We start from the raw sequence: 23,988 nt of genomic DNA on the forward strand, positions 1-23,988 counted from the left end.
GCCTGGAGCCCTGTGCTCTGACCCCGGCATGTGCCCACCACAGCTCCTACGTCCCCAGACACAAGAGCATCTGCAGAGGTCAGGCACTGATGTCTGGAAAGGCGGTGATCAACCTGAGAACCAGGCGCTGGTGCCCCCCACGCACCGTCCGCTGGGCCCCCGCACAGCGCTGCTGGGCCAGGGGAGCCCCAGTCCCCAGAGCCCATCAGAACACCACGGCTGGGGGCCTGCTCGGGCAGGGATGACGGCAGGCACCCGTGTGATGGGCGGCGGGGGGGGGACCCCGACAGGCCCACATCTCAGAGAATCCGTGAGCTGACGGGGACCCTGCCCCTCGCGTCGAACCAAGGCCTTGGTTCTGCAGTAGCAGAGCGTGTGCCGCAGAGACAGGCGATGCGAGCAAGGTCACCGAGCTGGTTAGTGCAGAGCTGGGACCCGAACCTACACACACGCACACGCTCAAGGCCTGCCGGCCGGGCCCCCATCCCCGCCCCCGCCACCGCGTCCCACCGCGCCGGGGCCTCCCCCCTGCAGAGGCCTCCAGGCCGCCTTCCCGAGCTGCTCCGGCCCGGCCCCGAGCTCCATCAAGCAGCAAGTTTAAATGAAATGGCTCCCAAGTTCCTTAAATGGTTTAATAAAACATATACTGACTGCAATGTGCAGTTTATAGTGGCAAACTATTGCCCCTCAGTTGGGAAAAATGACCTCCAGTCGGTAATATTACTTTCAGCTTCATGATTCCGGTCCGCTGTTGGCCATTCCCCCAACCCGCCTGGCAATTCTTTTCCATAACAAGGCCGATCGCCGCCACCAAGTGCCACTGCGGGGGGCGCGGGACGTGTCTCCTGGCGGCCCCGGCTGCGAGGACACACAAGACCCAGCAGGCCCGAGACGGGGACACATCCAGAGGACGCGGACACAGCCTGGAGGGCACGGAGCCCAGGAAGCAAGTGGAGGGACCGCAGGGCAGGAGGGGCCGGCGAGCTCCTCCATGCGTGTGCGCGTGTGTGCACGTGTGATCCCGACTCGACGCCACTCAGATCCGGGGTGGGCGACGTGTTCACACATCCCGGGGGGCCGGCCGGACGGGCCTGAGCTGCGTGGATGCTCCCGGCATCTGCCGCCTTGAGATTCAGCAAACACGGGGTGCGGGGGCCGTGGGCGGGGGGGGGGGGCGGTTTGTAATGCGAATTTCTAAAACTCTCCGACGTTAATAACGCTTCTCATCACAAATGCCATTTCCGATATTTGGTGCTGAAAGGTTTTGTCTCGTCTGAAAAAGTGCTGGAATTTGACTGCCAGAAACCGATGACCTTTTATCCTAAACTGTGCATTGAGATGGCTTGTTGAGCTCATTAGTATTATATGGTGAATTAGATTAGACATTTTATGATTTTTCAAAAAAGGCTTTTTTGTTATAAAAAAAAAGCAGCAATTTCCTTTTTTGACATTTTTCATTTTTGAGGTAATAAAAATGGCACATGTGTACCATGGCATAATGGATTAATTAAGGAATATTATGTTTATCCTAACTCTTAACCGACGCGTACATCTCCATAAGTCACTCATAAAAATTAATGCATTATCTTATACCATGGGATGATAGACCTATTTTTACCAAACCTGCTCAGAATACATTGTTCTAAATTGGATTATTCTGAGAAATTGTGAATACCATATTCTGATATCATCGGTCCAAAATTATATTGTTATTCTAAAATGTTTTATTATTACATATAAAACCAAAACCTTCTTCCTCGTGTGGCTTTGAATCGTCGGGCTTTTCTGGCTCTTAGGAGATCAAGCCGCTCCTTCCACCTACACTCCCAGGCAGGCTCTTCCATATCTTCTCTCGTTCACAATGGATTTGTTGTTTAAAAAACACATGCGCTGCATCAAAGAATCACTGGACGATATTTTTTGGGCTATTTCTTTGTGTCTCGGCGGTAGATGTGAATATAAAAGAATATTCATGCAAGATTCATAAAGGCCCCAGATTTCTAAATCAACAGATGAAAAATAAAAAAAAAGATCCCTAAAAATAATAATGTCCAGATGTTGCTTATTTAAATGAGCTGTTGTCATTTAATGTTGCCAATCACAAAAGTGATAGAATTTGTGAGTTTCAAGGTATTCATAATTTACAGAGGATTATAATTTTTTTTTTTTATCAAGGGAGCATCCAGGGCGATTAGAATCAGCAATTTCAATAAATAGGAGCGACGCTCTCACGGGGGCCGCCCTCGTAACCTCGGCCTCACACCGCAGCGCCCACTCTCTCTCCCTTTCGTGGGCCCCCTTCCAGGGGAAACTGTAACTTGCCAGGCCGAAAATGCAGATTGTTTTTAATGTGCTAGAACTTCTGAATTGGAAGGACTCTGAGGAATCATATAGACCTCATTTCTCTTTTTATTGGTAAGAAAATTGAGATCCGGGAACTCCAGAGGTTTGACCCAGAGAAAGAAGCTCCCGGGGCATCTCGTCGTCCAAGGTCCAGGCTGGGGCGATGCCCACCTGCTAAAATTCAGGTCCGACATTACTATAATCTCCAGGCGCTGCATGGCCAAAGGGGTTTGTGAGACACAGAGATGCCCCCTTCCCAGGTCCCTTTCCTGACCAGTGCACCTCCAGGTCTGGGCCTGGGCACCTGCAGGTGGAGCAGGTCCTCCCGGTAATTCCTAAACCACCACTACTGCGTGTCCCCTGGCCCCGGGGGCTCCTAGATTCCAGAAGAGCGTCTCTGGGCTGAGACCGGAGGAAGCAAGGAGTCCGCAAGCCGGCCTTTCCCCTTCCGTGGTCATCAAGGTCCCCACCCTGGAGCTACCAGCCCTGGGGAGCCCTCAACCAAGAGGCCGGAGGGAGAATCCGTGTTTGAGAGACTGGGGGGGGGGGGGACGGGTAAGACCTTCCCCTGGGGCGCGAAGGAGGGCGCACGAAGCCCCAGGCCCACGCTGCACCCGCCCCCCGGTGCTCTGCAGGATAAAGCCCGAGCTCCATCCTTGTGCACAGTGGGTGGCGTGGGGTGGGACCCCCCGGGGACGCCCTCTGGAGGCAGGGGCCAGGCTTGACTCAGAGAGCGTGGCCATGTGGCTCTGCTCCCCAGAATCTAAAGGGGGGGCTGCTGATGAGCGGGACGTGGGTGTGAAACGCTCAGCCGTGGGGGCCGCTCTCTCAGGGCGCCCTGAGCTCCCCGCGCATGTGTCCATATTCACACAAAGCACAGACCAGAGGGTCCGCGGAGCCCCAGGAGCCACTTGGGGAGCCTCACTCAGCACGTGGCCCCTCCTTCCCTGAGCTGCCTCCCTCCAACATGGACATCTGAGCTGCGCCCCGTGGCCCCCTGTGGGGCTCCGTGGCCCCCTGTGGGGCTCCGTGGCCCCGGGGACCCCTGCTCCACGCCTCTGCCGGGAAGGCTTCCCTCCTGTCTCCCAGGGCGCGGCCCCGGCCCAGGACGCGTCAGCCACCCCGACTCGACCACCTGCTAAAGCTCGGGCATGAAACCTTCCAAGGTGCAGAAGGGAAGTGGCTTGGGGTCGAACGCGCTCTGTTAAGAAAGTGACTTCCGCGGAAATCCCGTTACGCTGCAGGTGAACTTCCCGTGCGCACCTTCCCTGGAAGCCCCTCGGTGAAGGCCCAAGACCGAGGTTCACGCCGGGTGGCGGGGGGGGTGCCCAGCGCGGCTGTGACCACGGGAGTAGCACTAAAGGGTCCTGCAGCCCCACTGGCCAAGCCGAGGGAACACCCGGTGCCTCCCCGCCCCGGCCCCGCCCCAGCCCTGCCCCGGAGCAAAAACGAGCTCTGGCGGGACGTCTGGGCGAGGAGCTGGGGTGCGGGACGCTGGCCTGGCTCCCGGGGTGCTGGGCGCATGGCGAGCGGGGGGCTGACCCACGGGTCTCTCTACGGGGACAGGCGGCGGCCACGCGGCAGGATCTGGACCCGGAGCCTTCCACCCGCACCCCTGCCCCTGGCTGACTCGCGGACTCTCCCCGCGACACTCGTGCACAGCCAGGGGCTCACAGGCCGGCGTCCCTTAGCCACCCGGGACGTGACCGAGAAGGACAGCCCTGGGGACTTCTTCCGAGGGGCAGCAGGGCCCCGTGCTCCGTCCCCCGCGCTGTTGGGACACGGGGCCCTGCTCTGCTCCCCTCCCCAAACGCCCCCAGGCCCAGAGAAGCTCACGCCCCTTCGGCCTAAAGGGCCGCCCCTGGGGTCCAGTCAGCCTCCATCCGGGAGGCGGCATCAAGCACTTGGAACGCGCACAACACGAGATAACGACAGTCCTTATTTCACGGGATCCTCACAAGAATTAACTGAGCCCACGCATGCACACGAGAACGGCGGCTGGCGCTGGGGGGACGGTCCCCGGGCACCCTGGCTGCCCGCCCTCGGCCTCACGGGAGCTGCGGCCGGACCCCCCTACAGGTGCAGGCCCCTCGAGGCCCGGAGTCGCGCTGGAGGGCCTGGCTGCGGGACGGGGCGGGACTCAGGGCAGGGAGGCCGAGCAGCCTGCCTGGGTCACCATCCCACCATCACAAGTCCTGCCTCGACTTCAGAAATCTACAGATTTACTTTTTTTTGTTCTTTTCTGTCCAGGAATCCTTCTCACATGGAACCTCGACAAGGAAGCTCGTGGGGCAGAGGCACGGAGTGGCCCGGACAGAGTGGCCGGTGGATCCCAGAGCCCCGGCCCACGTAGTGACTGTGGGCTTCCTGGATGACACCAGGCCGGCGGTTTGCAAAGTTCCATCCGCGGAGAAGCAGCATTGACATGGCCTCGAGCTTGCGAGAGATCCAAGTTCTCGGACCTTCTCCCAGAAGCTGTGGGCTCCTGTCGTCCCCCGCCCTCCAGGTGAACGTGTGCCCCCAGGTGCCGCGCGGCCCGGAGCCCGTCAGGTATGCGGACCTCTGTCCCCCGCACCAGGTCAGAATCCGCATGTAACTGCCACCCCCGCGCCGTGTCCATTACTGGTCTAGGTGGTTCTGTCAAGATCTCCAAAGAACCGCCGACACCGTGTGGTCGAAACTCTTCACCCGCACCCCGACGGGGGGAGCCTGAGGCTGGGTGGGGCCCGGGACTCCCCAGGCCACCCTGGCGACCGCAGCAGGTGGGGGGTCTAAGAGCCTCGTCCCACCCAGGCTGGCCCTCCTCCCTCGGCCCACACAGCCCCCAGCCACGCGTGCTTGCCCCAACCTTCCCCTGGAACCTTCTCCCAGCTTTCAGTCTGAGGCCTCAGAGAGGGCCCCGGGGGGACAGGGAAGCTGCCCCGTAGGAGGAGGCAGGTGCTCAGTGGGGTCTGCGGTGGCACCGCCTCCCCTGGGCATTTTGCAGACTCCCAGGGGGCTGCCGCTCATGAAGACTTTTGCCGCTCGCCATCTCGTTACGGGACGGTGATAACACCGCGGATGGGACGTGTCTAGAAACACACACAGGACCCTGGGGGGCTCCGCGGTTGAGCATCTGCCTTGGGCTCAGGGCGTGACCCCAGGGTCCCGGGATCGAGTCCCGCGTTGAGCTCCCTGCATGGAGCCTGCTTCTCCCTCTGCCTGGGTCTCTGCCTCTCTCTGTGTCTCTCATGATTAATAAAATCTTTAAAAAAAAAAAAAAGCAACACACACATTGGGGCCTAGAGGGGAGAAACGGAAACTCGGGGGGGATTCCAGCATGCACCCAACTTAGGTCTTTACGGTCAATATTTTCTTAAGTTACATTTTGTTAAGGAACAAAAAGTACACCGTTGAGGCCAGCGCACTCGTTAAGAGCCTCATCCTGTGTTATCGACTGTTTTTAGACACGAAACACCCCCCACACGTGAACATGAGGAAAACTGGATCATCTCCTCGCAATACTCCGTGAAGACCGTGAAAATGTCTTTGGGGAAGGGGAAAATTCACCACGGACACCCCGCCCGGCACCACGGCTCCGCAAACGCACGCAACCCCGTCTCTGCCAACTTAGTTCCCTTCCCTCCGGGCTGCAAGCTCCTCAGTGTTGGGGGTTGGGGCGAGCCCAAGGGCGACCGAGAGAACGGGCCAGGCAGAGCCAGAAGAGGCAGGACACCCAAAGTCCGATGTGTCTGTGGACCATCCCACTACGGCCCACCGGGCGACGGGCGGCCAGAGACCGAGACCAGGCCAAGATCCAAACCTATTCTTTTAAACAGAAAAAATAAGTCCCAGACATTCCCATTTCCAAAGCCCATCATCCCTGTCCTCTCCCACCGACTCTCGGCCACAAAGCCACTTCCAGAACAATCCATTGCTTGAAGGCTTCCGAAGCACCGGGAGGCACAGGCCCCTTGCGTACGTAAGGCACCGCTGCTCATCTTCACACAGGAAACTCAAAAATCCAAAGCCACTGCCGCCCGTCTTGCAGCGTGCTAATCACACGCCGCTCACGTTGCATCCCGCAGCTCAGGTCATCGTACTTCCCTTCGTGCAGGATGAATCGGGCCGGAAAGCTGCACGGGGAGGGGTCCAGCTCCACTGGGCCTACGCCACAGCCAAGAGTTCTCGGAAAGCGCTGCGACGGCACGAAGCCTCCCGTCGAAATACAGTAGTGACGGGGAGGAAATGTCTCACATTCCCAAACAGAGCAGGGGAGCCGCGCTGCTGGGCTCGCGACAGACCCGAGGCCACCCCTTCCCTGGAGCCGGGAGCCGCACCCTCCCCGCAACATCCCCAAACCTTGGATCGATGGGCTACGTCCATGATGCATGGAGATGCATGTCCTCCGCGTGGAGAGATGCAAGGAGGCTCCTGGTACCAGGTCCGCGCGTCCTGGCAGACGGAGAGGGGAGCGAGGAGGGAGGAGGCAGGTATGTGGACCCCCCGTGGCGACGGCTCAGCGTCTGAGCCAGAAGTAAAGGGGGCGTCGAGACCGCCCGTGGGCAACGGGGCCGCAGGTCTTCACGTTCGAGGGAAAAGATCCGGGGCCAGCCACAGATATCTATCCAGGATTCACGCCACACAGCGTGCGAGCAAAAGAAAGGAGGGGAAAGAATCAATCAACACTTTCCCCTGTTACACCCTGGCTTTCTCTCCTCTGGGTTAGGAAAATAATTCACTTTTTTTTAATGCAAGAAGAACTTATCGATCTCCTTCTAATCCCGAGGAAATGCTGTGCGTGTAGACGCCCAGGCATCCCGAAACCATCTCCCGCTTCAGCGGAGTTGAAAGCTCGTCCCGCCCTGCAGCCCAGGGCAGAGGTCTTATAATTCAAATCTAAGAAATAACGGGGTAGAGCACGCCCCGCCTGGTAAATTTTCTCCCTAAATTTGCCACTTCTCCCAAGGACGACATCACATTTTAATAGAAGTATGTTTGGGTTTTGTTTATCCCAACCAGGACCTGACCTCAGGCTCACTTAAAACCCTAGTGAGTGTTCTCCATGCAGCAGAGCATCCTCCCCGGGGTCGTGTTCACGGGGATGGCGACGGGCGTGCGACGTAGGGCCAGGCACGCGTATCCTGGTTGACGGCCACGTGCGGGGGCGGCGCTGGTGCAAGTCAGCTGTTTGCTGAGCCCCAGCTCCTGTCTGCAGAGTGGGTTGCTACGGGCATTTAAACAAGAGGGGGGCTAGCAAGTGCTCAGCACGGGGCACGGTGGGCCCCCGTGTCGGGTGAAGGGCCGGGTGAGAAATACCGTGGGGTCCGCAGGGCGCACAGCCTCCGCCCCGACCGCCCGGCTCTCGTCATTACGGCGTGGAAGCGGCCACGGGAGATCCACCAACGCGTGGGAATGCCTGGATCCCTAGAAAATCTTCTGTATGAACACCGACACCGGAATCTCGTATACTTTTCACGTGTCACGGGACATTGTTTATCATGGTTTATTTTTTTTCCCCCAACCATTTAGAAATGTAAAAGCCATTCTTAGCTCATAAGCTCTACAAAAATAGGCGGAACCATAATAACACGCCACCTCACACCCAGTAGGAGGGTTACCATCAAAAATTCGGGAAGCAAGTGTTGGGAAGGCCGTGGAGAAGCTGCATCCCTCGCGCACGGAGGCTGAAAATATAAAATGGCACAGCAGCTATGGAGATGCCTAAAAAAAAGATTAAAAATAGAACTACCATATGATCCAGAAATCCCACTTTTGGGTCCATAGCCAAAAGAATCGAAAGCAGGGTCTTGAAGATATATTTGTACGCCCATGTTTATAGCAGCGCTATTCACAATCGCCAAGACGTGGGGGCAACCCAAGTGTCCACTGATGAATGGATCAACGACACGCGGTATGTGTACGCACACGCGCACACGCACGTGCACACACGCAGAGCGGAGTATGATTCAGTAAAATGAAAGGAAGTCCTGCCGGGTGCCACGTTGCGGGTGAACCTTGAGGATATTACGCCAAAAGCAAAGCAAGTCCGTCCCCAAAGCACAAGTGCTGTGTGACTGTACCTACAGAGGTACCCGGAATAGTCAAAGTTAGAGACGCAGAAGTTTAAGAGACAGAAGGTAGAAGGGGAGTTTCCAGGCGCCGGAGGGAGAAAGTCATGGGGACTTGCCGCGTAGCGGGTACAGAACTTGTTTGGGACGACGAGAACGTTCTGGGGATGGATGGATGGTGGGGATGGTTGCACAACAGCGTGAGTGTACTTCGTGCCGCTGAACCGGACACTTGAAAAACGTCAAATTCCTAATAGAAGGAGATGGTAAACGTTGTGTGTATTTCATCACGATTCTTAGAAGTCTTTAAAAATGTTTAAAAAAAAAAAATAGGATGTTGGGTCTGACCCGCAGGCCGTAGGTTGCCAACCCCTGGCGTAGGGCATAAAAGCGATGCAGTGAGCATCACCCCAAAAAAGGAAAATGAGGAGAAGGGTACCAAGGTCCTATGTGAAAAGAGGGCTTCCCAAGACTATCCATTCAAGTCTACCAAGCACCCCCAGCTCTGGGCCCAGCCATCATCGGGGCGTAGACAACAAGAACAGAGGCACCCCAGGCTCTACACCCCAACCCTTCCATCCCGCACCCCGCCGTCGTGCCCCACCACGCACCGGGGCGCCCCGCGGGCCGGGCTGGGCAGGCCACATGGGCACGCGCGTGGCTCGCACCCGGAGACACACCCTCCTCGGCATGGTCAGTGATCTTGTCAGGGCCGGAAAAGTTCAACGACTACAAGGGTGAGTTTAATTATATGTTGTCGCTGACTAGCAGCGGTTACGACGGTACAATTACACACGTATTTATCAGCGAGATCCTCGCATACATAATAAACCAAAAGCAAAACGTTGAATTTCAGCGGACGCCGAAAATACAAACTTGGGGCCACGAAGCCAAGCAGGCCCGCTCACAAGGGGTGGGAGACAAAAGCCACGAGGCTCCCGCACCCTCCCCCTTTCGGGAGCTGGCTGTTCCCACCCACCACGACCGCGTGGCATCCGTCCCAGGAATGCGCTCCCCGACACCAAGTAAATCCCAAACCCCAGTGGCGTGTCAACAATGCTCCCTCACAAAGGGGAAGCTGGCTTTGGAAACTCAGCACCTTCCTGACGCCCTGTGAACTGGCGAACCACCACGGGCCCCAGGGGCCGGCCAGACCGCACGCCTGGCAGCACCAGCGGGCTCCTCGCTGGAGTCCGGCGGGGGAAGGCTCATTATCTAAAAATGGCCTATACTTTGCTTAATCTCAAATAAATGGAGAGAGTGAGGGAGAGTTGGGCTAAGCAGGGAAAACGTAAACAGACTGCAGCAACGCACGTGTATCAAATGCTGCTTGGAGCCGGGCACGGTCTCAAGCACGTTGCACAGCTCGGTTGTGTGATCGACTAGGTTGTCACTGTTGTCATTCCCAATCTACAGATGACAAAACCGAGGCCCGGGACTTGGAGTCCCCGACACATGGTCGCGCAGCTCGTGAGTGGGGGAGCCAGGGTTCTGACCCAGGGGAGCCGAGGTTCCAGAGCCCGTACCTCTGCTACAAGGTGCCAGGTCTCTGGGTCTTTCATCTCTTCTCGTTGTGTGGCCTTTACACTAGCACAGCCATCATGTTCACTGTGCCATAATTTATAAGTCAAGCATGTGGTGACTCTTGACCCTCACGGCTGGGAATAAGCTTTCCGATAGACCGTGTCTGCCGTGCCTGGCCTCGGGCGCCCCACCACCAGGGCCTCAGCCTGTCTCCTCACCATGGCTGACCCCACAGGGCCAAGCACCGCCCGGGCTCACGGAGATCGGGCATGGAAAATCTTCAGAGGACACACGAGAGCCTCTAGAAGAACATGAAATACAATATAAATTAGAGTGTCACCCAGGAGACAGGCAACTAGTCATCTGGACAGGAGGTCTTCTGAGCCTCATAAACTCCTTGTCCATGCACCACGTTGAAAGAGGTCACCTTCCCCCGCTCCGCCTCCAGGTGTTCAGGCTCAGTCCTCTGTGTATGTGCCCTCATGGATGTCTAAAGATGTTTATGCAACAAGGCACTCGTGTGGTTTCGGCTTACAGAGATTGCCCGGCACGGTCCTAAACCTATTTTTCTATTTTACAAACTGGATTGAAAAGAAGAGCTAATGAGAATGTCTTTGTATAAATGACCATTTAAATGTAAAAAAAAAAAATGTTTAAGAGGGTAAGGGGTGAAAAGATGAAAAAAAAAGTAGGATTTCTTTTGGACTGCTAGGCCTGCTATTCTAAGATCAGATTCAGGTTTGAGATAGAACCCCATCCATCTGCCTATCCACTTACCCAACAATCCACCCACCTATAGATCCATCCATCAAGCCACCTATTTATCCACCCACCATTCACCCACCCATTCATCCATCCATCCACTCATCCATCCATCCATCCACCCACCTAGTCATCCACCCACCCATCTACCTATCCAACCATCTACTCACCCACCTATGCATCCATCCATCCACTCACCCATCCACCTATCTATGCATCCACCCACTCATCCATCCATCCATCCATCCATCCATCCTTACATCTATCCATCCATCCATCCATCCTTACATCCATCCATCCATCCACCCACCCACCCACCCATCTATGCATCCTTACATCCATCCACCCATCCATCCATCCATCCATCTATCCATCCATCCATCCATCCACCCATCCATCCATCCTTGCATCCATCCATCCATCCATCCACCCATCCACCCATCTACCCACCCATCCATCCATCCACCCATCCATCATCCTCACATACATACATACATCCATCATCCATCCACCCACCCATCTATGCATCCACCCACCCATCTACCTATCCAACCATCTACTCACCCACATATGCATCCATCCATCCACTCACCCATCCACCCATCTATGCATCCACCCACTCATCCATCCATCCATTCTTACATCCATCCTTACATCCATCCATCCACCCTTACATCCATCCATCCACCCATCCATCCACCCATCCATCCATCCATCCATCCATCCATCCTTATGTCCATCCATCCATCCTTCCATCCATCCATCCATCCACCCATACATCATCCTCACATACATACATACATCCACCCACCCATTCATCCATCACCCATCCACCCACCCATCTACCTATCCAACCATCTACTCACCCACATATGCATCCATCCATCCACTCACCCATCCACCCATTTATACATCCACCCACCCATCCATCGATCCATTATTATATCCATCCATCCACCCATCTATCCATCTATCCATCCATCCATCCTTACATCCATCCATCCATCCATCCATCCATCCATCCATCCTTACATCCATCCATCCATCCATCCATCCATCCATCCACCCATCCATCCACCCATCCATCCACCCATCCATCCATCCATCCATCCATCCATCCTTACATCCATCCATCAATGCATCCATCCACCCATCCATCCATCCTTACATCCACCCACCCATCCATCCATCCACCCACCTATTCATCCATCCTTCCAGTCACCAGTTTCATTGAGAACCTACTATGCATCAGACACTATTTTGGGAGTATGGAAAGCAACACTGAAGAACACACACAAGGCCCTACTTCTACTGGGTTTATGCTGCCGTGGGAGAGACAGATCAGAAACCAGTGAAGAAGGGGTGGGCCCCCAAAATGCTTCCTGCACCAAGCATCACAATGTATTTGAAATCCTCCCAAAACAAAGGTAAGTCAGAGCCATTTCTTCATTTGTTGTCATCATCAAGGATCAGTTGTAAAAACAAACAAGAGTATCTTCTATGGAAATGCTAACGGTACCAAGATGTATTCCAATGTGGCAGGAATCATTTGAGGGCAAATACTACAGGCAGTATTTTTATGACAAAAGCTTTATTTTTTGCCTTCTCTTCCTTGATTTAAATATATACATGTATATGGGTGCACACGTATCAAGATTCAAGTATTTCAATATAAATTTTGTATTCAAAATACTTTTCCTGATTTCAGTTGATTGCATATTTCGAGCCAATGTTGCAGCAGTAATTTTTGTTCTGAATCAAAAGCAAGGATCTTTCTCTCCGTCTCCCTCTCTCCGTCTCCCTCTCTGTCTCCCTCTCCTCTGCTCAACAACCTCTCCTTCCTCCTCTACCCACGAGCCCTAAGAAGCCCAAATAGTCAAACTGTTTCGGAGCTGAGTGGCATCAAGGGCAAAACCTACTCCTTCCCATGTATTTTCCTGCTGAAGGTTTCGGGGGCTGAGGGGGCCTAGGCGCTGGCCAAAGCCACGTCACGAAGGCATCAGAATAGAAGGACAAACCTTCCCACTTCGATTTGAGGGTGTAATTGTTTGAACACATCTCGCCTGCGCTACAATAATGTCATCCTCGGTTGACACAGATTCTGAAAGCCCTCTGAAAAGGTGGAATGTTATCAATCACAGTCGTGATTATAATGGGATTTAAGTGGAAGAAGCTAAAATTCAGACCCTTGTTGGGGCCAGGCTCTGTGACGGAGGAGGAGGAGGGAGGAGAGAGGAGGAAGACGTCTTGGGTTTCAGCCAGGAAAAGGATGCAGTGTGCAGCCCCCATCCCCACCTCTTCCCTCTCAAAGCCAGACGTGTCCCAAAGAAGCACCACCAAGCTCAGCAACTCCAACTGGACTCCCCCCGCCCCACCGCCACCCCCAACACACACACAAAACCAATCTTCTTGTGTTGTGTTGCTGTCACATGAGACCAGTGGTTCTCAGGCAGGGATGGTTGTGGCCCCCCTCCTCCCAGGGCACAGCTGGTAGTTTTGAGAGACATTTTTGGTCGTCACAGTTGGGGGGCATTGGGTATACACCTGGCATCTGGTGGTGGAAGGCCAGGGATGCTGCTAAACTCCCAGCAGTGCACAGGACAGCCCCACAGCAGAGTCGCCCAGCCTCGATGCAGGGAGGCTGAGCCAGAGATGGAGGGTAGAGGCAACCCCCAGAAGGGGCGCGTGAAGCGGCTGCCACTGGCTCACCTGCAGACCCAGGCAGGTGATCGAACAGGGGATAAAACACGAGAGGAAGAAAGGACTCTCAGAGCCAAATTACTTACTCTTTTGCCTTTTGATCTAAAACACACCTTCCTTATTACGTGTCAGAAGAGACTGGAAACCCAGCAGGTTTTTTTTTTTTTCTTTCAAAGCAAAACAACCCAGGATCTGCTGGTGGCGGGTCTCTGAGGCTGTCCAACCTCTCTCCCTGACAAATCGCAACGCTACCTACAGATGTCAAATTCACCCACCGAACCCAATCACATGCCCGGATTACTAAGGCAGAGAATTGTGAATTTCATTAAATATGTTAAAGGGGGAAAAAATCAGCTTTGAAAAATAGTAATCCTGTCTTTCAACAAAAATATTATAGGAAGCTATGAATTTGGTAGATCCGAATAGGATGTTGGTACATGTTTTACTAAGGTAATATAATGGCACGCTATTATTAGATCACATTAATCATTACTGTGCCAACGGCGCTGACAGCCCCACTGAAAAGGATTGAAAGGCCTGGTAATGGATATAAATTACCCATTGTGTGATAAAAGGATTTTTACTAAGAAGGTAAGAATAAAACAGCAAATTTCTAATATAACTGTTGTGTAAAAACCAAAATAAAAGTAATCCATGGTCAGTAATATCCACAAAATCAGAAGTAAGCACTTTTTTCAACAAGATAAAGTCACAATAAAAAAATATATATTCAGAGCAACGTAAAATTAATTTCTGAGCGCATAATTCCGCTATCAATTTCCCCGGTTGTGTAGTGACCTCTGAGGCCCATGGTCAGAGGGAGGTGGGCTCGGCTAATGAGATCTGAGGGTGGGTTTACGGCGGTATCTCGGGGAGCTCTGATGAGGCGGCTGCAGGCATCAAATGCAAACCCTGCCCCTTCGTTGGCGCGGTGGGTTTTTCTCAGCTTCGATGCCAGGAAAGCACTCCGTGACGGAGTCTGCGATGTTGACTCTGGGATGACAGACGCGAAGCTGCTCTGGGACAAGTTTCCTCCGAGCCTGGGCCCGGGCCGCCGACCCGCACGGTGGGTGATGGGGACACGGGCCGCAGGTGGTGCTCGGATGGGGCCGCCTGGCTTTGGGCAGCAGCCCCACCGGCGGACAGTGACCCTTAAGGATGTCACACAGAGAGAAAGAAGTCAAGCTTGCAGAGCGGCGACCCCAGCTGTGACCCCACTCTGAGACTTTTGGAGCGTGTCATCATACAGTCATCTCCCCTGGAAGCCCCGGGACCCACACTCGATCCCAGAGAACGTTGAGTCCAGAAGCCTCTCCACAACCCGACTCGGTGCAGGGAGGAGAAGGGAGCCTCTGGGCGAGCTCCTACCCGGCCCGGGGTGGGGGGTCTGCAGCCCCAGGACGAGGGCAGCCTCCAGAACCCACAGACTCACAGACAGACACCACTTCCACGAACTACGAGACGACGTTCCTTACCAGGCAAGTCTTAGAGCAACGGAGCTCCCTCCTGGCTGAAGGGTATTCTGAGGGCCGTGGTGTGCGGGAACTGCAAAAACAGGACCTGTTAGCAAGTCTCCATGCCGGACACATCGACGTCAGCAAGACAGGTACACAGCATGCATCCAAGGTGACAATGTGCCAGGCTAGTCAGGAGTCTTAACAATATTTAATAGCCCCACTGCCTCGATCCATGGAGCAATTTAAAACTGGGAACTATGTGACCTTTGCTGCAATAAACCCAATTTGCTCAGCCCCTTTTAATGGGAAATTGCCACCTGCAAAAAGAGACGGGGGCGGGGCATCGAACAGCTTCTTGTCCGGATGGGACAGAAGAAATAAGCATAGACAGGCGGGCGGGCCCTCTCTCCCTCTCTCCCTCTCTCCCTCTCTCTCTCCCTCTCTCTAGAATTCTGAAGGTTCAGGAACTGAGGAAGTTCTCAGGGGTTCTTTCCCCCACCCTGGTTTAAGGAGCCCCCTTCACTAGACCACAGTTCCACCCAAATCTCAAGGGACCACAGCAGTTCGGTGGCTGGGGGCTGGGGGACATTCAGGGAGTCCGACCCAGGAACCTGCAACTGCCCCAGGCTTGGGGGTGTTGTGTGGCCTCAAGTCTTCCCTCTCGAACCAAGACCCGGAGCGCAGGGGCCAGTTAGGCGTTTTCTGTTCTCCAGTCCCATTAGTGGAGTAAGCCCCATGTAGACGAGCTCCTCCAGCAGCGCAGGAGGCGGGGGCCTGCAGGGAAGCCGGGGGGCCTGCCCACAGGGGCTCCCGAGCTGTGGCCTGGGATCATCAAGCCAAGGCCCCCGCCCGAGATCTCCAGGCCGCCCCTCGGGGCCAGCCCAGTGCAGCTGGGAACCCCATTCACGGGAGGGGCCTTACAGGGAAAGCAAAAGCTCCCTCTTGCTGAGCCACCTTTCGCCGAGCCCGAAGCTGCACCTTCTGGTGTAGAGAGGCAGAATTCGGGGGGCTCAAGGGCGTGCCTACGAATGGGAAACCAGAAGGTACACTCAGAGAGCCCGTGGGGGCAGCCCCGGCCCAGGACCTCGAAACCTGGACACGGAATCACCGGCTTGCAACACCCCGTCCAACTCCAGGGTGACTCCTGGCACCCCAAGGGCGTGTGCTGACTGAGTGCGGGGCGTGTGCAGGGACACTGCTCGGTGCAAACACCCCTGCCTGCCTGTCTCGAGACGTACGGCCAAGGTGTAGGCCTCCCGCATCCGCCACAAGCAAGGTCTCTCTCCACCCCGCTTCCGTTTCTCCTCATCACATGATCTGCTGCATTTTGCTATTTCCGTATCATTCAACATCAAAACCCAGAGAGGTCACAACACGTGCTCGATGCTGTGCTTCCTCGGGTCCGTCCCAGGGATGTGCAGAGCAGACCCCAGCATCCCGTCTGGGATGGGTCTGGGAAGACCGACGTGCTTTGCTCACAAGACCCTTCACGTTTAGGGATGGGGGACAGGCTCAGATCTTCTATGCAGCCTCACGGCCTGCACGATCCTGGGACTGTTCCCCAGGGGCTGGTCACGCGGAAGTTCTGTGGATTCCAGCCACAGGGAGAACAGGGGGACACTTCACCGGGGGGAGTCCCGCATCCATGTGCCGGCCAGCCTGACACCACCGATCCCAACCTCAGTGGCCCCAGCAATCTGCCGTCGGGGCAGTGATGGGACCCCTGGCCTTCCAGCCACCAAGGCCCCGGCGTGAGGTCCGTGGCTGGCCTGGGGCTGGGCCCTCCTACGGGCTCCCTAGCAGTGAGGGGGTTCATGCACAGGTGGCTGGCCCGCCGGGGCACGGTTGGCCCTACAAGCTTCCTGCTGCTGAGCCGCAGAGCCCGTGTTCAGAGGCCAGCTGGGGTCTCGGGAGAGGAAGTCGAGTTAGTGCCCCTGAACCTTCTAGAGGGCTGCGCCTGTCTGGTGTCCTCACAGTCACTGCAGGCTGGGCGCAGGTGGGCACGTCAGATGCTCTCGACTGCGGTGGGAGGAGGAGAAAGCCAGCCCACTGACTGTCTCACTCAATGAAAGAAACAGCTGTCCCGGGGCAAGCGGTACTCGCATTAGCGAGAACAGAGTGACATAACCAGAAACAGGCCCGTGGCATGAGGCCTCCCCTTGCCCCCGCCTCCCACACGGACCCCGTGCTGGGGGGACGGAGGAGGGGGCCACCCAGGAGACAGCGCCCAAAGGCCAGGTGGGTGAGGAAGGGTGGGGCGGGCAAAGCACAGAGGCAGCGAAAGGCACGGCGGGTCGCGGCCACCCCCCCAAAAATCAGCGCACAGACAAGTCCCAGGGCCTGAAATGCCACCTACTGTAACTTGATAAGCCCTGCTCTCCCGTGAAACACAGGTGAGGCCCCGCGACCTCACCCTCTGCCGCTGGCACCTGAAAATGAGCTCAGACCCACTCCTTCAGTGACTCACAGGGACTGTGTGCCAGGCCCCGGCAGCCCGGGGGCAGGTCTGCTCCGTGTCACACACTTCAGGTGCGTGAAGAGCGGGCAGGCCCGGGAGGGGGCCTAGAGGCACTCAGAGGCCGGAGCACCTGCGGCGGCGGGTGGAGGGGCAGAGGTTGGGGCACCTGCGAGGGGGTCAGAGGTCGAGGCACCTGCAAGGGTGTCTGGGGGCACGGTGGGTCAGAGGCCAGGGCACTTGCAGGGGCGGGTGGAGGGTCAGAGGTTGGGGTACCTGCAGGGGGGCCTGGGGGCACAGTGAGTCAGAGGCCGGGGCACCTGGGATAAGGGTGGAAGGTCAGAGGCCGAGGCACCTGCGGGGGCGTGACGGTGCGGCAGGGCCCTCCGAGGAGACAGATGGAGGCGAGCGGGAAGGTCCGAGGCCCTGCCACACAGGCCAGCAGGTTCTAGGAAGAAGCACAGGGGACGCAGCTTCAAGCAGGAGGAGAGGGGACATGGAGGACAGCCGGGGCGGGGGCACTGGGAGGGGCTCCTCCGAGGGAAAGGGCTTTAGAGAGGAGAGGGGAGGCCAGGAAGACGGTGGGGGGGGCCTGGCGCAGTGGGCGGCAGCCCCATCCCTGCAACCCAGTGGGCAAAGCAGCTCTGCCCAGTCCCTTGGGGGGAGTCCCTTGGGGGGAGGTGGCGGGGGGGCACACCTATCCTCCTGAGCTCCCCCAGGGGAGACGGGGGGCTCTGAGCAGGGACACTTTCACTGGCCAGAAGCCCAGCTGGGAGCCCACGGGCGCTGGAGAGGATGGTGCCCAGCAGGTCAAGACAGGAGCAGAGACGTGGCCCCGCCACCTCCAGGGCCCCGGCAAGGAGCCCCAAGTTAGACGCCAAGAGCCTTCCTCAGGGCCAACCCGTTGCCCTCCCGTGGTCACTGCACGCCCGTCTCCCTCTGGCCACCACGCGACTGGAAGGCCGTCCCAGTAACAAGCTACCGCTCACTGGGGCCGTCCCTGTGTCACCTGCCCACTCATGGGAACTGCCCGTACCCCACTCACCTCCCCGCCCCTAAGCTCTGGTGGAGGGCGAGTCAGGAACTGCTGGGTGGGGGAGGGAGGGGGAGGGAGTAGAGGTGGAAGGATGGGGACAGAAGGAGGGAAGATGGATGAAGGGGGGAAGGAAGGGAAGATGGAAGGAAAGTCGGAAGGGAGGATGGAAGGATAGAAGGAAAGATGGAAAGAAGGAAGGATAAAAGGAAGGGGGATCCCTGGGTGGCGCAGTGGTTTGGCGCCTGCCTTTGGCCCAGGGCGCGATCCTGGAGACCCGGGATCGAATCCCACATCGGGCTCTCGGTGCATGGAGCCTGCTTCTCCCTCTGCCTGTGTCTCTGCCTCTCTCTCTCTGTGACTATCATAAATAAATAAAAATTTTTAAAAAAATGTTTAAAAAAAAAAAGGAAGAGAAAGATGGATGGAAAGAAGGAAGGAAAGACGGAAGAAAGGAAAAATGGAAGGAAGAAGGAAGGATGGAAGGAAGAAGGAAGGATGGAAGGAAGGGAGGGAGAAAAGATGAAAGGAAGGAAGAAAGGAAACAAGGAAGGAAGGAAGGAAGGGGGAGAGGGGCCAGTAGTCCAAGGGAGGGACGGGGGTGATGGAAGGAAGGAAAGGAAGGAGGAGGAGGCGGCGGGAAGGGGCGGGCGGGAATGGGAGGCAGGGGCAGCAGAGAGGATGCAGAGAAGGGAGCTGGCTAAGGCCCCTCCCTGGCAGGGGCTCCGCTCCGAGGGCCCCACGCTGCTCCCCCCACGCGCCCGGGGAGTTGAGGGGCCTGGGGCGCCTGTGCAGCCTGGGGCAGATGGGAGCCACATCCAGGCCTCTCCTGCCAGGGAAGCGTCGGGAAAGGATTCCGGGCACGGGGACCAGCTGGCCTCCCTCCGCGTCCCCGCAGGCCGAGCACCTGCAGATAACGCCCTGCCCTCGGGGGACCTGGCCCGCCTGGGAGCCCTGCTGTCCCGGAGGGAGGCCGGAGGAGGAGCTCGGCCTTCTGTGCGGCCTGCACCCCATCCCGGGTCCCAGTCCCCCTCCCAGCCCCGCGCTCAGGAACCCGTGGGCCCCAGGGGCAGGGACCCTGCCACAACCCTATGGCTCCCCTACATGGACTCGATGTGCCCTGATTCTCGCTCTCCTTCTCCGTGAACTCTCAGGGTCGAAGGTGTCCCCAAGGGGCAGAGCCATCGCCCCTGCACGTGACCCCAGGACAGGGGTCCCGGCCAGAGCTGCTGCCCTGGGAAGAGGCCCAGGGAACTGGTGTCATTCGGGCACGACCTGCCAAGTGCATCCAGTGTGCCAGGCCCTCGGCTGGGCTCTGGGGACCCGGCGATAAGCCGTGTCCCTGTCCGGGTGGGACCTATGTTTAGTGAGCAGCTTCAAAGGAAAGATAAATAAAGGCAAAATATAATGTCAGTGGATAACACACTGTAAGAAGAAAATAAAGCCAAGGAAAAGGATGGACGTGGACGGAGACAGTTTTCGATAAGGTAACACAGACCCTCTCTAACTGGTGACGTCAGAGTAAAAAAAAAAAATCCTGACTAAAGTAAGAGCGAGCACTGTGACAATCTGGGGGAAAACTCTGTAAGTGGTACAAACAGTGAGTGCAAAGGCCCCGGGGTAGGAAGGAGACGGTGCATCCAAGGGGCAGCAAGATGTTCCGAGTGCCCAGGGCGCGCTGGCGAGCAGGGGTGGGAGGGGACGGGCATACCTGGCCAGGCGGGAGGACACTGGGATTTCATTCTGAGCCACGGGCAGGTTTTGGGCAGGGGAACCCCCTGATGTGATTCACACTGTACGGGGGCCAGGCTGGCTGCTACGGGGAGGACACCGGAAGGGCTGAGAGGGGAGTCCCAGGGGGACTGGCGGAGGCCGCCCAGTTGTCCAGGTGAGAGGCGGTGCGGCCTCGGCGTGGGGCGGGAGCCGGCCGATGGCGGGAAGCACGCGGATTCGGGGTGCCCACCACGCACAGCCGGTGAGAGCGCCGAGTGGGCGCCAGGAGTGAGGGGGATGCGGGGTCGCCGTGCTCGTCAAGGCCAGGGCCCTGGCCACGGGCGCCGCTGTCGCTTCCGTGGGCTCCTGATGCTCTGGCCTCCGGGCCCCCCTGGCCTCCCGGGGACCACCCCGTGCAGGACCCGCCGGTCCCCAAGGAGAGCTAACGGCTCCTCTGGGAGCCCCCGATGCCCTGCCCCCGCCCCAGCCGCCGCGTCCTCTGCCAGCCCCCGACCCGGGGCCACTGTCCCCTGCCCTCGAGACCCAGGCTCTGACACGGGACACTAGACCCAGCCCCTACGCCCAGGGCCTGCAGAGGGCATCCGAACCGGCCGAGACCTGCCTCCGAGCCGGCCCGGTGCCCCCGCGCAGCCCCCCACCTGCTGCGCCCCCGCCCCTTAGTAACTGCGAGTAAGGAACGGGCTTTCCCGGAGGCAGGTGCCTGCGGCTCCACTGGCCTCCGCCCCGGGGTCACCTCGGAGGCCACGGCCGCCCGCGGAGGATCGGTCCCCGCCCTCCGACTTCCGCCAGAACAGGTGCCCGGGAGCCACAAGTCATCAGCCCCCGAGTGTCCCGACCGAAGAAGGAGCCCCGGGGCCCCAGCCTGTCCGCCGCTCGGGCCCCACGCCTGCTCCGGGAGCCCGTGGGGTCCGCGCGGGGTGAGCGCGTGGGCCGGGCGGCCGGGCGCGGGCCCTCGGCACCGTGGGATGTCTCGAACGCTCCATCGCGGAGCGCGGGCTGCCCAGACGTGCTTCCGAGGGAAGCCTCTTCTTTCGTTTTAAAACAAAGGTAACTTTGATGCGGGAGCCACCTGATACCTGTTCGATCTAAATGCTTTCAGGATACACAGACATCAGACGCGCGCAGGAACCTGAGGCCCGCCGTGGCAGCCGGGGCGCTGGGATGATGAAAGGAGCGGGAGCCTTCTTCCCGTCAGCCTGCGCCCCGGTGCATGTATTTTTACATGCTTTAGCACGGAAAAAAAAAAAAAAAAAAAAAGCCAAGATGCTCAGAGCCAATCAAATTACTTCCCTGTCTCTTTAATAAACAAATCCATGTGCACATTAACAGTGTTGAAAATTCAATTTAAACTCTTTGTCTGTTGCTGCTTACTCTAAAGATGGTCTTTCTTAAACAACAGAACACCAAGGAGTCGTTAGTGCTCTCTCTTCATTACTTCAAAAAACCAATCATTAGACACCAGAGTATATACGTAATTAGAAAATCACTTCCTTTGCAATCCAAGCTAAGTAGTTTACATACTGTAATTACAGGGACAAAATCAATTTTTAATCATTTCCCTGATTGGGCTCATCAGCTCTGTGGGAACATTGTAACCTGCTTGTTGTGCAAAAGGAACATCTGGGCTAAAACAATTACCCTTTGTTTGCTACAATATTCCTTAAATCTTTTTGCTTGCATAAAAAAAAATGAAAACACGAAGACAAGATATTTGGATGTCTTTTTGTCCTCCATCGACACATACCCGAAAGTTCTTCTCGTGCCGTGAGTTCAACGTTGCCCGGAATTTACGGTTTAACAGTACACATCCAAGGAATGTATTTTTTCAGTGAGATAAAAGTATCTGATTGTTTTAAAGATCCATTCAGCTGCCTAATTGTTCCATAGCTAACACATGGTATTCAAACAACCCACACATTACAAAAGCTCATCTGGGTAATCACGGGCAACTATTATTGCGATGGTTTACACTTTTCTAATACAAATGAATGGATTTTATCAAAATTTAAAAAAAAAAAAAAACTAAAAAGCTGAGTATGTGTGAAAAATAGTTGGTATGAATTGGCAAGGCGAGGCTAAGCATTTTGTTCTCTTAATAGGAAATGACCTCATTTACACTGGAGTAATAATTAGTACTGCTTCACTGACAGTTAAGAAAAAAAACTTTCCCAGTATAATAAGGCTGCATCTCCTTTGTTAGGAGATCTACATTGATTATTAACCCTTGCCAAGAAATTCCAAGTTTAACTCCGCGTTCCACTGGGCTCGCGCATTGCTGGCGAAGGGGAGAGCGAGCTGTTCTGGAGGCCGCCGCCTGTCACCCCGATTCCCAAAGTTTTGCCACGGAGCCTCCAAGGGACAACCTGAGACACTCGGCGTCCCCTCTGAAGACGCGTGGAGAGCCCGTGCCACCCACCCCGCAGCCACCAGGGCCCCAGTCAGCCCCGGTCCCCCCCCACCCACCACATCCCCCCCAACTCCGTCCTTTTGAAGTTTGTTGGCTTTGAATTTCGCTTGCAAGTCCCCCAACCTACAATTAATTCATCGTCAAACCAGCCCTGAGAAGGAGAAAAGATGGGGAATTCTGACCCAGCCTGTAGGCCGAGCTCGTAGGGTAAGAAGCACAGGCCACGTGCGCACGGCTCCCACGCGGCTCACGCCCAGGAGGGGCACCCAGCTCTGCCCCGAGGCTGTTCTCTGACCGCCCCCCCACACACACCCCATGTCTTTGCCCAACCCGGCCCCGGCTCTCACCCCGCCCCGGAGAAGGCAGGTCCCGCATCAGCCCGAGCAACACTCCACGGGGCTGGCAAACTGGACCACCCTGGCCCCCAGACGGGGGATAGATACGGTAAAGAAGAAAAGAAAAAAAGAATCCCCCAAACTGCAAATGCTCTGGAATAAATCCTATCAGCGCACGAATTAAAAATATTTATCCCTCCATGGAAGAGACTGCGTATCATCAACAAATCACAAGGTGTCTATGGAGTAGCTTATCTTGAAGAAGAAATGGGAAATAACCGGAAAGCGCAAAGCGCCTGTTCTCTCTTTCATCTACACTTACCGCAGGAACGTGGCCGCTCAGGTGCTCTGCTTGGCCGGCGCTGCCGGGACGTGACAGCAAGCGCACCGGCCATCTGACGGCCACCGGCCCCGTGTGGCTACTGAGCACCTACCCCCGGCCCGACTGACATGAGCCCTGGGCCCAAGACACACATCACATTCGGAAGAGCCTAAAATGCTTCATTCTTGATACTTTCTACCTGTTGAAACCATGATATTCTGGATACACTAAAAATATAGTCTTGAAATCAACTTCACCTGTTCCCCCTTAGCCACTCGTAATGTGGCTACTAGAAGTCTAAAAGTGTATGCAAGCGTAGTTTGCCCTCTGTTTACGTTGTATGCTGCCCAGTGAGGGCTCAGCGAAACATCAGGCTGTTTTGACCACCAAATCTGGCCATAAGAAAGCCCCCTGTTGGGACGCCCCGGGGGGCTCAGTGGTTGAGCATCTGCCTTCGGCTCAGGGCATGATCCTGGGGTCCTGGGATCGAGTCCTGCATCGGGCTCCCTGCAAGGAGCCTGCTTCTCCCTCTGCCTGAGTCTCTGCCTCTCTCTCTGTGTCTCTCATAAATAATAAAATAAAATAAAATAAAATAAAATAAAATAAAATAAAATAAAATAAAATAAAGCCCCTGGTCTTCTGAAGCAGACAGTTAGAGGAAATGCATTGTCACCACTATCACTCTGGACATGTGGGTTCCAGAGATATTCTCTGCAGTCAAAGTGAAAGTTGCACAAGTTTTAACTGAGCCACTCTGGGAGTTCCTCTTACAGGTGTTGCTTTTTTCAGCTCATTTACTTTTACCCGTACAAAAATTGATTATTCAAGTAATACTAGGCTCACTTCTAGAAAATCTGGAACATACG

General features: G+C 56.2%; 1 protein-coding gene across 4 annotated transcripts in view; it reads right to left on the reverse strand.

The window, feature by feature from the left end:
- Positions 1–23,988, reverse strand: part of ZNF536 (zinc finger protein 536) — a 430,505-nt gene that overhangs the window by 361,664 nt on the left and 44,853 nt on the right. Inside the window, exon 2 of one of the 4 annotated variants that reach the window (XM_072782900.1) lies at positions 14,855–14,924. The exons of the other annotated variants lie outside the window; for them this stretch is intronic. The gene's annotated coding sequence lies outside the window, so the exon portion shown is untranslated. The remainder of the gene's footprint in view (positions 1–14,854; positions 14,925–23,988) is intronic. 4 annotated transcript variants of the gene reach the window in all.

The sequence above is a fragment of the Canis lupus genome, chromosome 1 (assembly GCF_048164855.1).
Source record: "Canis lupus baileyi chromosome 1, mCanLup2.hap1, whole genome shotgun sequence".
NCBI classification, from domain to species: domain Eukaryota; kingdom Metazoa; phylum Chordata; class Mammalia; order Carnivora; family Canidae; genus Canis; species Canis lupus.